The following is a 14,047-nucleotide window of genomic DNA, read 5'->3' on the forward strand; positions in this document are numbered from 1 at the left end:
TCGCCACCGGCCTGCTCGCCTCCTTTCTGGTCCCTGCGGGGGCCAGGAAGCAGGCAAGGCCGCGGCAATCGCCGGTGGGCTCCTCGCCTCCTTCCTGGTCTCTCCAGGGGCCAGGAAAGAGGCGAGGCCCCGATCCTGGCCTCCGATCGCGGCGTGGCCCAGGCGGGGAGGGAAAGCCTCCTTAAGTGGAGGCTTTCCCTTGCCGCTTGGCCTCCGCTCCCCGCCGCGATTGCGAGGTAATATGTAGGACATAATTTTCAAATGTAGGACACATTTTTGTGTGCCCTACATTTGAAAATTTTGTCCTACATTTTTCCCGGTTTGGAGGTCCGGCACTATGGCAACCCTACATACACACCCACAATTCTTCAAAAAGAGAGGTTTTCTACTGCCCATCTAGTTTATCTCAACAATAACATTTTTCCATAAGATGGCAGTGTCTGCTCATTTCTGATACTCTTACCATTCCCCTCATAAAATTAATAACCAGAGACAAAATACAAATCTGTGCAGTGACTGCTGAAGTGGAATACTTTGTGATTAAACAGCCAATTTTGGGAGCCCTGGGTGATGCTTCACTGCTAGCAGACAGTCATAAAAAGCAGTGAAAACTCAGAAATAGCTTCTGCTACATCTCTCCTCAAAGCTTTTTCTTTCTTCCTTTTCTTCCTTTTTTTTAATGCTTATGGTGGTTTATCAGATTGGCCAGAAGAAATGTTAAAACAGGAGGGTATCAGATGTCACAAATACAAAGGAGGACAAGGCACCACTGGGTGCCTATTTTCTCACTCAAGTGGTTAATGTGTGGTTGCTTTTCTGCTACATACAATCCTGACATTCAAACAGTAGCGTAAATGATTTCAAAAACCAGGGCGTAAATAGAGTTTTAAATGCATTCTTTTTTACCATTGGTTAGTGTAGCTTCCAGTCTGAATTGGTGTTCTTGGTTCATTGATTAAATTGTCTGTGTCTGTCTGTCTCCACTGGCTGATCAAAAGACAGGAGTGGGTGTCCATTTGGACACACAATTCTTACTTTAAAAATGTTTTGTGGTAGCATTCATGATAGCTTTCCAGCCTTGGATCACACATACTTTTAATTCATTAGGGGAGACTTTGGTAATGTGAACCTATGAAGAAAGGGCATTCTGTAATGTGTAACTGCTAACAATCTCCAATGAGGATGTCATGGCCAGTACAATTCTTGATTGTTATAGTGTACAGAAGTGTATGGGAAAGACTTGCAAGTTTCTATAATGCAGATCTCCTTCACTGTTCTTCGTTTCTGTGCATTAAACTGAAAAGGGCCTAAGAAAATTCCACTCTTCTGCCTCTTTTTATGATACCATTCTTGTTGCTACTCCTAAGGAGAAAAGTGGGTTGTGGGTGGCAGACAGTGGCATAACTGGGGCGGGGGGTGCAGGGAATTTGGCCTGCACCAGGTGACACCTCAGAAAAGGGCTACACCCAGTTGGACCCTCCTTCTGCTGTGGGGTGAGAAAAGGGGAGTGTACCCTTCCTGGGTTTGCCATGGTAGTGGTTCCCTTCTCAGAAGGACGCCCCAGCAAAGAAGAGGTGAGCATGCCCCTCCAGGCTTCGCCATGACAATGGCTTCCTCTTCAGAAAGAGGCCACCACAGTGGAAAAGAAGGGTGAATGCCCACCACTCCTCAGAAAAAGGAGAAGGGCTCCTGAGGCTCCTTTTGGCCACTGCCATGCTCCCCTCCTGCACCAGGTGACACCAGGCACGGGGACGTCACTGGTGACAGGTAAGGTGTTTCTTCGCATCAGAAATATTTAGTATTACATAAGCATTTGGGGTCTTTTGTAACTGAATAATACAGTCCTGAAGCAGGAAATGTCGCCCCCATAGTCTTGTGAGCTTCCCTGAAGTGCCAAGTTAGGGTAAGATAGATAGTAAAGAAAATGAGGCATGATATGATGGGATCTATGAGACTGCATCATGCTATCGTCATAGCATAAATACAGTCGTCCCTCCAATAACCCTGCGAATAATCAAAACCGCGAGTTCCAAAGTCATGAATTCACAGGAACAGGCAAGTATCCAGGTAAATTTAGCAGATGCATGCTTCTTTCCAAACAAGATGGAAAGGATCACAGTGACATTTGAAGTAAAGGAGGCATAATCTGTGAACCAAAGTAATCCAGATTTTACCGCAAGCAGTGAGATTTGTCAAGTACTAATTAAAATGTTTTAAAAGTGTGTCTGTGAATTTGACCTAAGCCTCCTCATGCAATTGTTCAGCATTAGAGACTTTATGATGCTGACTCACCACTGTTGAGTCATAAACATCCCTTCTATATTGTCATTATAAATGGAAGGCTTGTCAACTCTAATCTCCTAAAACAGAGAGCTAACCGTTGGGTCAGCTTTTTGGGAAATGGCTGTTTCACCTTACTTTCACTGGCTTGTTTAAATCTCTCTCTTGCACAGCCTCAACTCTGTAATTCATACTAAACACACTTGAGTGGTACAGTGTCTAAAGCCAATCTATACAAACAAACTGACACATTAAGAACATGGTTTGAACTAATCTTCTCAACTTTCATCATTCTCTATGCTGGGGTTGATTTGGGCTAGGAAAACAAGTTCAGTTTTCCAGCTTTTTTCCGGTCCTTTGGTTTTCACTGGAAGTGGGCTTTTTGTGTGTGTGTATGTGTGTGTTTTGTGTTACAGTCAGCCCTCCATTTTCATGGGGGATCTGATCCACTCCCCCCCTCCCTGCAAAAATGGAAACTTGCAGATATTCAAGCCTCATAGGCTGGAATTGGGGCACATGCCCACAAGCGGCTGTGGCCACGTGTCTTGGGCACACATTCTATTTTAACCCCTCCATTTGCTCCTCACGAGTAAGCAAGAATCACGGATCTGAAGTCCGCGAAAACAGAGGGGCAACTGTAGTTACATTTACAGTGGGCCCTTGGTATCTGCTGGGGTTTTGTTTTAGGACCCCCTGTGGATACCAAAATCTGCGGATGTTAAATACAATGGTGTAGTAAAATCATGTCCCTTATATAAAATGGCAAAATCAAGGTTTGCTTTTTGGAATTTATATTTTTTTTTAATATTTTCAAGGTGTGGATAGCTGACTCCATGAATAAAAAGCCTGTGGAGACCAAGGATTGACTGCATAGCTTCCAAGAGGAAAGGAGAGAACGAGTGATCCCGGCTGCCAACTGCCTCCCAAAGCTGGCTGTTACTTGAATGTGGAAAGTGTTCAGGAAGGTGTTGGTGGCCTTGATCCCTGCAAGGGGGCAGGAGAGAGCAGCAGAATCATACCCACTCACACTACACGACTGCCTGGAAATCAGAACTGACTGGAATCTGGCATTTGGCAGTGTGGGAAATAGATTATGCTTCCATGGATTGCCAAATTGCTGTCATGGGGGAAAGTGTGATAAGAAATTATGCCAAATAGATCTGCTTCCATTCTTAAACTTGTGCAATTCTGGTGAGACAGGAAGCTGGTGTAATAAAGACCTTAAAGGAGTTTTAATTTCTCTGAAGATGCCAGCCACAGATGCTGGCGAAACATCAGGAACAAACTCTTTTAGAATATGGCCATGTAGCCAGAAAAACCTGTCTCTAATATCCAGATTTCTCAGGGCCTCTGGGATCTCTCCTTTTGTTCTTTGCTCTCTTCTCAGTGCTTTCATTGTCATGTCTTCTCCTTTACAACAAAAATTAAAAACAATTAAAAATCCAATGTGAAGTTGAAGGCGTTCACGGCCAGCATCCATAGTTTATTGTGGCTTTTTTGGGTTATGTAGCCCTGTTCTGGAAGAATTTATTCCTGATGTTTTGCCCGCATCTGTGGCTGGCATACAGTTAAAACAGTACAAAATTAACATTAAAAACATACAAAAGTTAAAAACGTAACTAAAACACTCACTATTAAAGCTATCCTCCCATGATTTTAAAAAGCCACCCTGAATAAAAACATTTTTACATGCCAGCAAAAGGAAAGCAGGGAGGGAGTCAGCCTAGCCACCGAGAAGTCTCTCTCTTGTGTCCTCACCAAGCAAAACTGTGATGTCAAAGGCTTTCATGGCCGGCAGCCATCGTTTTTTGTGGGTTTTTCGGGCTATATAGCCATGTTCCAGAAGATTATATTCCTCACTTTTTGCCAACATCTGTGGCTGGCATCTTCAGAGAAATCTTGGCAGGACCAAGAGAAGGCCTTCTTCTGAAGATCGTAGGGTTCTGGCTGGTTTGTATGCAGAGATATGGTCTCCCAAATAGTCTAGACCTAAGATATATAGGGTTTTATAGGTCATGGCCAGCACTTTGAATTGTGCCCAGAAACAAACCGGTAGCCAGTGAAGCTGTTTCAACAAAGGAGTTTTTTGCTCCATATAACTGGCCCCATTTGGCATTCTAAAACTGAAGGGACATGTACTGCTTAACAGTAGATTAGTCTCCATTTGGAAGAAATCTGAATTTATTCCATCCAGGGTTGGGCTGGGGTGACAACAGAATTCTCACTGGATGGAAAAGGCACCTACATAGTTGCTAACCCTATGTAGAACCCTGACCAATCTGCATGCAAAGCATGTACTCTTCCATTGAGTTATGGCTCTTCCCAATAGGAATACATTGGAATTCTTATTGAGGTGAACTGGCAAACCCATGCCTCTGAGTATTTCTTGCCAAAGAAAGCCCTATGACAGTGATGGTGAACCTTTTAGAGGCCAAGTGCCCAAACTGCAACCCAAAACCCACTTACTTATTGCAAAGTGCCATGTCCCTCTGGCTTTCTAGTAACAAACTCTGGCAAACCCTGAGCTGGGGCGATGGCACATGTGCCCACAGAGAGGACTCTAAGTGCCACCTCTGGCACGCGTGCCAGAGGTTTGCCATCACTGCCCTATGAAATGCATGTGGTCACCATAAGTCGACAGGTGACATGAAGACAGACACACATTCATGTAATGCAAGTTGTTTTTAACTAAGTGGATGACGATTAACTGAATGACTGGATGTGCATATCTTAATGTATGTGTGAGTGTGTTTTCCCTGATAATAGTGGGGAATCTGATATCGAAAAAGAAATTACAGAGACAAAGTGGGCTAAAATGTATAAAATGTATTCTTTAGTTCTGTCAAACTCAGGGCCCACAAATATAAGAGAATCCTCATTTTAAAAATATAGATAGATAGCATTACACCCGAACAAGAATGAGCAAAATTTATTCTAATGTCCCTCTGTTCTTTTGGAGGGGCTGTATATATTAGGTACTCTGCATCAGTGATTCTTAAACTTTTCTTTATCAAGGACTCTTTAAATATTTTTTGATGCCATGGATCCCAAGACTTAAATCAAGATTTAAAACAACAACAATAACAACCTGTACAATTATTTTAAACAAACACTTTAGGAAAACTAATTTCAGTGAACTTACAGAAATACTGGATGTGATCCCGTGGTTAGGAACAGTAAAAGTGAAGAGAGTTCAGAACAGACGGGAGTTTCTCAAAAGATATTGAAGGCACAATCTGAGACAGTTGCAATGAAGAGAAAAAATGAGAGGCGTCTAAAAAACCAGAATGGATGACTAAAGAACTTTCAACTGAGCCAAGTTTTAAATGGCACATGTATAAGAAATAGAAAATTAAAATGAGAAATAATTAAATTAAATAAGAAAATTAAATAAGAAATTAAATACGAAATAGAAAATTGGGGGAAATCACCAAAGAGGAATTCAGACAAATAGTCACCCCTGAAGTTAAAACCCAAAATAACGTTTTAAGGGGGTGATGTTTTGCCCAGGAATCACCCAAAGTGACACTAAACTCTCTTACTTTTTTCATTCCACATGACTTGTCAAAACTGCAACTGCCCCAAACGGCCAAAACTAGGATGAAAATGGAAGAGACATCACATCATTTCGGGTTTGGCCAAAACATGCCCATGTGGGACAGTGGGTGCAGGAAGCAAAATTTATTCCCCTTCCCCTCCATAGTTGACCACACTTGCTATATAGATTTGGACAAGCACTATAAATCTCAAATGGTTTGATTTAAAAAGCCATATTTGAACTTGGTATTGGAATAAGACCATCATCAGTACCATCTGGAATCCTGTTCCAAAACCCAGAGTGCCTTAGCAGAAAAAGCCTATTTCCATGTGACCTTTGGTGACAGTGAGATAGCCAGGTGACCTTTCTGGCAGAATGTGCAATCTCTAGGCAGATTATATTGTGCTTCTTCAAGTACTGAGATCCCAGGTCATTTAGAGCCTTACATGCCATTATCAGCCTCTTGAATTTAGAATGAAGTATATTGGCAGCTAGTAGAATTGCTTTAAAACCAGTGTCATCCTATGTCTGCATGGTGTTCCTGGTAGCAATCTAGCTAACTGCACATACTGTACTAACTGATACCTCTGAGTCATCTTCAAGGGCTCATAGAGTGTATTTCAGTAGTTTGACAGCCAGGAAAGTTACCAAGGAATGAACTATAGTGGCTGGGTAATCCCTGTCCAAGAAAGGTTATATATACTGTAGCTGGGCCTAGGCAATCTGAGCTGCACAATCCACTCAGACCTCCAGTGACTGGGGCTGCATCTTCACTGGATAAATAATCTAGTTCGACACCACTTTAACTGCCCTGGCTCAAACCTATGGAATTCTCCTAATTGTAGTTGCTTGCAACAGCACCACAGCTTGGCTACAGTTCCCAGAATTCCATAGCATTGATCCATGGCAGTTAAAGTAGTTTCAAACCGGATAATTCCTGCAGTGTGGGTGCACTAAGAGATGGATCCAGGAATACTTCCAGACAGCACCTGTTTCTTTCTGGGGAAAAGCAACCCTTTCCAGGGCAGATTCCTTACTTAGTGCCTGGACCTGAGAAACATCCACAGAGCTTCCATCTTATAGTGATTCCATACCAGTTTAATGGCTTCCCCTATCACCTGAGCACATAGGGGTGATCGTTATAGGGAAATTTTGATAAGAAAAAGGGGCATGGGAGGAAATCAGTAAGCCCCTTTTCCCCTGCTTTGTGGTCCCATTCTAGTCTGGAGGCCCCCAAAACCACTATTTTAAACAAACAGGCACAAATGTGATCACACATGTAACATATCTGTTTTGTACACAGTATGTAACTGGTAACATATCTCTAGTCCAGTTATATCCTCTGGGGGATATAATTGAATTTCGCTACAGTGCAATCTATCTTGCCTTTCCATTTTTTCTTTCTCCCTTCTGGATATCAAGCTGTTCTTGATAGTGACAATGAGCATTCCTTTCCTCTCCAAAACAATAAGCAGAGAAGGTCACAAGCATAATAGCTGCTGTTAAGACAGCAGGTTGTGCTACAGCAACAAGTTCTCAGGTTTACTAGATAACTGATGTTAATTATTATCTCTCTGCTAGCAGAATCAATAAACATAAAAGCCTAAGCACTGAAAATCGCCATCCACCACTTTAGCTGTCTCCTCATCAAGGCTCTTGTTAGCTCCAAGAGCATCATTCTGTAACACATTAATGTTGGAGTTGGATGAGAGATGAATGGAAATTTTGGGGCCAATGTTGTTTGATCTTTTGTGAGTGGGCAGCACTAGTATGGCTTTGGACAAGATTTTCATGTAGGAGTGGTTATCAGACTGGAAAGCTAAAATAATTCTCTTAGACTTAAAAGACTTGGGGGTCTATAGTAGACTCCCACAATAAGAGCCCTGTTGTTTCCCTCTCCTTTAATTTTTATCCAGATGCTCTCCACCTGGCTTCCAGTATTTAAGTCCTGATCTCTTCACAGGTGTAAACATTCCTGACATATAATGCTCCTCTTCATCCTTTTTCCTGTTTGGCCCATTTCTCTTTAAAAGGTTATACCTTCTATTATTACATTCCAATCTCGAGACTCATTCTGTCAGGTTTCAGTGATGCCTAATGTATCATATTTGTTTTGCTGTGCTAGGAGTTCAAGTTCATCTTGTTTATTTCCCATGGTTTGTATATTAGTGTAATGGCCTCTAACACCATGGGACATTCCCCCCAGCTGCCTGTGTAAAGTTTTTTTCCTCTTCCCCTGTTGGATCAGTGTACTATTTGCTTTGTTCTCTCTACAACAGTTTGGCTATTATCTCCAGCCCTTGATAAACTCCTGCCCTCCACAATACTGTCTCCCTCCTCCACGTAACTCAGTTTAAAGCCCTCCTGATCAAATTTTTGAGGCTGTTGACAAAAACATTTTGGCCAACTGGTGTGAGGTGCAACCCATCCCTTGCCAGAAGTCCCCTCTCCTGAAACCACAAGCCATGATCCAAAAATCCAAACTATTCTTGGTGGCACCATCTGCTGATCCAGTTGTTTAAATCTGATATTTTCCTCTCCGTTCCTGGACCATGCCCTTCAACCGGAAGAAGAGATGAGATGAAACTGTGCAAACTTTCAGTTTCCTACCCAGAGCTTCATAATCCCCTGTGATATTCTGAAAGCTGTGTCCTGCAGTATCACTGAGTTCCATGTGGACCAAAAGGAAGGGGTAGTAGGCTTTATGAGTCTTGTCAGCCTCCGTGTTACATCATGGATTTTTGTCCCAGGGAGACAACACACCTCCCGAGACATCTTGTCAGGCCCACACCAGAGCTTCTGTACCCCTCAGCAAGGAGTCCCACCACCACCACACACCTCCTCCAAGGCTTAGCAGTGACTATTCCCTGTGCTGATTCTAACAAGGTCTTTTGTACTTTCCCTGAAGACTGACCCTGCTTCTCTTCCTCATCATCCCTGATCTGAGAAAGAGCTTCAAATCGATTTTGTAGCTGGAAGCTTGCAGAATGATCCCTTAATTTCCTACCTCTGTGTGTCACATTCCTGCAACTGTTTACCTTCTGTGTATGGGAACTGACCTCTCCCCAGAAACTTCCTGTTTGTTCCCCATCCAGAACAGTTCATTCTGCTCTGTCCAAGAAAACCTCTTTGCTTCCTAATGTGCTGAAATGTACATACCTGCATCTCCAGCTACTGGACCTTTTCTTCCAACAGCAATATATACTTTTGCTTGGTGCCAGTGAAGTTACTCACATACTTCAGCAAGAATACAGTGCGCCCGTGTCATACGTGGGTGCGCTTTACGTGGACTTGAGCTTACGTGCTCAAGCCACGGGGCGGCGTGGGGCGGAAGGGGCGGTGTGTCCCATTCAATTGAATGGGCACACGTGCCCGTTGTGCACCGCCGCACTGCCACGCCACTGTGCACAAGCCCCATTGTTTCCAATGGGGCTTGAGCATAGGTGGAATTCGCCTTACATGCGTAAGGCGAGGGCCGACTGTACAAACGTGACTAGAACAGTTCTCTTGCTGTCCATAATCAGTAGTCTTCTGTAGGCACTAAAAAAGGACTTTAGACTTCCACCTCAACCCCCCCCCCCCCCCGATAGTTGAGGCTGTTCGCCAGGGACTGGGGCTGTACAAAATCACACCTGCAGAGCTTGAGAAAACGTTACTTTTGGTAATTATAGCACCAAAAACCATTGGACATGAAGGCTGGAGGATTCTGGGCATTGCATACCCTCCAACACTCCCAGTTTGGTAGGGACAGTTTTCCAATGGGTCCTCAGTATCCCACTTTTCAGTTGCTTTTAAAATGTCTCACTTTCCCCTTTTGTCCTTGGTTTATGTCCATTGGCACAAACTGACTGGAAAAGTAGTTTGTTCTCACTTAAACAAGTGAAGTGAAATCCAGTCCTACTCTGTAGGCTCAGGCAAAATTAGACCTCTGCAGCCTCTCCTAGCTGGTCAGTTCTTCCTCATTTATAATATTTGCCATTTTGACTATACTTTGCTTGGCCACATGTGTCCTGGTTGTCATCTATGAAATGTTGAAGGCAATAATAATAATAATAATAATAATAATAATAATAATATAGATTTTATCCTGCGTCTCCCTCAGGATCGAATATAAAATACATCATACATCATAAAATACCCCTTGTTCCCTCCCTCCCAATCCAAACCCATAATAAAATACCATTAAAACAATCAAACAATCTTCAGTGAAGAGATGGGCAATTTGGAGTGTTCTGAGTGATCATATTCTTGGAACACCAGGTAAATTATTCTCTCTCTCATATATATATATATATATATGAGTTTGAAAAAGTAAGGTTTTTTTAGCTGTGCCCAGGAATTTTTGTGTTGTGTAGGATCCCTCCCTTCCTTTTGCATCGAACTCTAAAATAGTGATTCAAAGGAACCTGATGGGACTCTTACACCCAGATATTGGCAATAGTGGAGTTGTTGCTGGATGTGCTGATAGGGATGAGTTAGTGTCACGTTGTGACGCAGGTGTTTATGCTGGGAGTTTGTGTCCCCATTGATATAAGTCCATTCGCTCCCTCCACATGTAGGTGGCATGTGGGTTTTTGTTGCCACCACAATCCCTGATTGGTGAGCACTGCGGAAATTTCCAGGTTAGTTGTGTAAATAGTTGTTTTCAACATAAATTTCATATTTTCTGTTTCTGTTTTTAACCCTGACCTGAACAGCCATTCTACTAATGGATATCTGTTCTCAGTGCAATGTGTCTGTACAAGCCTGTACACTTAAAGATGAAAGATAATAATTGTTATCTATCTGCTAAGTAAATAGCCTTGAGATCATTAAATAGGAAAATGAATTGTCACTGCCAAAGGAAATGGAATGTCACTGTTATTAAAACTCAAGGTAAAATATATTTATAGTTGTTGTTAAGAGTATAGGACAAATATATTTATGGTTAATTATTAATCATGGCATACTGGCACAAAAATGTTCAGATTTATCTAAGTACATAAGGGAGCAATGCTTTTAAAAATAAATGGTATTGCTTACATCCAAATGGATGTAAATGGATTGTGATCACAGGAGTGTTATTGGGTGTGTAGGGGTGACACCACAGCTTCCCAAACATCTGCCTTTGGGCAGAAACAGGCTGTAGTATTTACCTCTGTCCCTTTAAAAAGCTGAACAGATGGTATGACTAGGGTGAGGCTCAGTGGGAGGCGAAAGAAGACACCCCAGGTTTTTTTAAAAGTAAATTTTAAAATGTTGAAATTTAACGTTTTTTTTTAATTCATTATTTTTTTCAAAATATAAAAATATCCCATCTTACCAAATCTTCCCTTTATCCACATGAAACTTTATACATGTATATTCATTTAGGCTGTGAGTATGATATAGTTATTTAAAGGTATAATTTTAATTTTGGAGTTGTTTACGTCACAACTACATTCATTACATTCAATGAGTGATATATGGGAATTACAATTTATGAGTAAGATTAGTACAAAAACATCACTAAGGATCATGCATGGTGTGGAATGGGAGGAGGTTAAGGAGGGTTGACACCATGAGTTACTGCATCAGACACCTTGCCTTGGTGACGCCAAGTCAAGACTTGTATCCAGGACTAATCTATTACAGAACAGATTGAGGACAGAGAATGATAGAACTCCATGAGTGGTGAAATACAGCTCCCAGCTGAGACCACTCAGATGTATCATCAGTGAAGTACAACCTATTCTGGACGATATTGCTGCCCTTTCAAGGACTCTTGGTGGCAGGCCTTTACTCTTCTACAGACAGCCTCTAAACCTTAAAAAGTCCCTTCCCTGCAGGAGGACACACAACAGATGTGGACATGGGTATAAAGCCTTGCCACAAATTCAGATGCCAACTATGCCCACACATCTATTCAGGAAATGTTATCACAGGACCTAATGACATCACCCACACATAGATTGCTTATAGAGGCCTGTCCCTGGACTCTCCATTCTACCCCATGCATCTGAGGAAGTAGGCGCAAGTGTACAAAAGCTCAGGCTACCATCCTATCCATACAGCTACCAAAAATACAGTATCAAGAAATAGCAGGGTTAATTTGATGGAGTAAAATAATTATGCGTGTATGGGATATGGCACATTGCTTCATATGCATGGAATGCCATTTGGGGATGTTTGGATATATATTATATTCAAAAAGTAGCTTTTTCAAAGTACTCTGCTCTTTATTTTAAAAATATTAGAAATTAACTACTTTTGGCTGATTAAAAAATTCAGAATGCTGTTTTTTGCTGGTTTAAATACAAAACACACCTAAGTATTTGTAACTAAAAGCAGTTATAGTTACCCTGCAAAAGGTTATCCCTCAATCATAATGTAACTTATCTGTGCCTTAATTATTACAAACACAAATTAATTGCAACTAACTCATTACAGTGGTACCCCGGGATACGAATGCGCCGCCTTACGAAATTTCCGGGTTACGAAAAAAATCCATTTAAAAAAACTGTTCCGGGTTACGAAGGTTTTTTCGGGTTACGAAAAATTTTTTGGTGCTTTTCGGCGCTATTTCACACGAAATCGCGGCTTTTCCCCATTAGCGCCTATGGGTTTTTCGGCTTGCGAAGTATTTCGGGTTACGAAAGCGGCGGCGGAACAAATTAATTTCGTAACCCGGGGTACCTCTGTATTTGTACCTACTTAGTTCCAGACTGTGGTGCCAATGTCCATCAAATAATATAATGGGTGGTATTACTATGTTGAAAATGTCTGAGTATATATATATTATGTCAGCTGCACACACACACACACACATACACACCCATATGCATACTTATCTTGGACAATATTGCTCATTATATCAAGGTTGCCTCAGTGTTCAGAGTCGAATGGCTTCCACTTTGCCAAAAGAGATAATTCCTCTATACAGTGTTGGGCACTGTGCAATCACTGATAAGGCTCAGTCAAGTACAACTGGCCACCATCCAAAGAACCAACTGAGTTTTTGCAGAGCCAACTCTCCCTGTAAAAAGAATGAGGTAGTTGCTTCAGGGGGTAGATTTGGTGTATCATGAAAGGGCACATATTTTTAGTTAGTTTCTTGTTATCATGTTTTACTGATAGGAAATGAGAAAGAGATGCATGCTTGATTTTATGTGCCAATTGGAATTTGGCTGGTCTAGGATATTATGCACACTTACTGGGAATATAATATTTTGTTTGCTACAAAGTGTTACGATGCAAACTACCTTTTTGTAAATGAGATAACTGGGGGCTTGTCTACACTGGCCGCTTAATCTGAGGCCAGTCCAGAGCATTATGATACAGACTGGCCCTGGCTTTACCACAATGGTGGCCACACGTACCAGGCTGAATCTGGTGCAATGGTGCATCATTATCCACATGAACTGGCCAGCCACAGTGGTTCTGCTGACCCATCCCTTGTTTCTGGATCTTCCGTTTCCACTTCTGCTGCTGCTTCCTCATCAGAAAGAGCTCTGTATAAAATCTCCTGAGCATGCTGCTATTTCTGCTGTGGTCAGAATGAGGTGTCCCTGTGGTCAACAAGAAAGGGGTGGAGCGACTTCAACCAGACTGCCTGCAGCTGCCGCTATTACAGCCAGATCGGGATCACAGCAACTGCACACTGCAGCCCCGATCTGACCTTTGCAGGGCACAAAAAGGAGCCACAAAGTGTTTCCTTTTTGCACCCTGCAAAGGGTGCGATAGCTGCAGTGCCACGGCTTTATGGTGCTCCTTTGGTGCTGCATCGTGCAGACACAACACCAGAGAAGTGCCATGACACTGCCCACCGTGTAGAGTGGTACACAGTTCATGTCACCCTGGGGGCAAGTTGGGGCATGCATCATATGGATGTGACTTCCCAACTCCGCCCGCAACCTGGCCTTTAAGGCTGGTATGCACAACCCCTAAGTAACAAAGCATGGCTGCTTACTTGACCCTTTGTTCTTGTATATCATTTTCCCTCTGTTGCTCAATTTAGTTCATAGACTTTTCTCTTATTTTCCTATGCTCAGGTTAATTCAAAGATAAAGCAACATGACAGTGGCTCACCTTTATATTTGCCAGTAGTAACTGATGAAACTGTCCAATTCCAGATTAGCTATAAATGTTGTAATAAGTTTCCGCAGTGCTATTGTGGTTAATTCACCACTCTCAGCTAACTATGGATCCAAGCTGCAGGAAAATTGATTCCACCTCAACATTAGGAGGAACTTCCTGACAGTAAGGTCTATT

The 14,047-nt window shown here is 42.3% G+C and overlaps 1 protein-coding gene across 1 annotated transcript in view; it reads right to left on the reverse strand.

The window, feature by feature from the left end:
* Positions 1 to 14,047, reverse strand: part of DLD (dihydrolipoamide dehydrogenase) — a 203,985-nt gene that overhangs the window by 99,331 nt on the left and 90,607 nt on the right. The gene's annotated exons all lie outside the window — the stretch shown is intronic.

Source organism: Sceloporus undulatus, chromosome 5, assembly GCF_019175285.1.
Source record: "Sceloporus undulatus isolate JIND9_A2432 ecotype Alabama chromosome 5, SceUnd_v1.1, whole genome shotgun sequence".
NCBI classification, from domain to species: Eukaryota; Metazoa; Chordata; class Lepidosauria; order Squamata; family Phrynosomatidae; genus Sceloporus; species Sceloporus undulatus.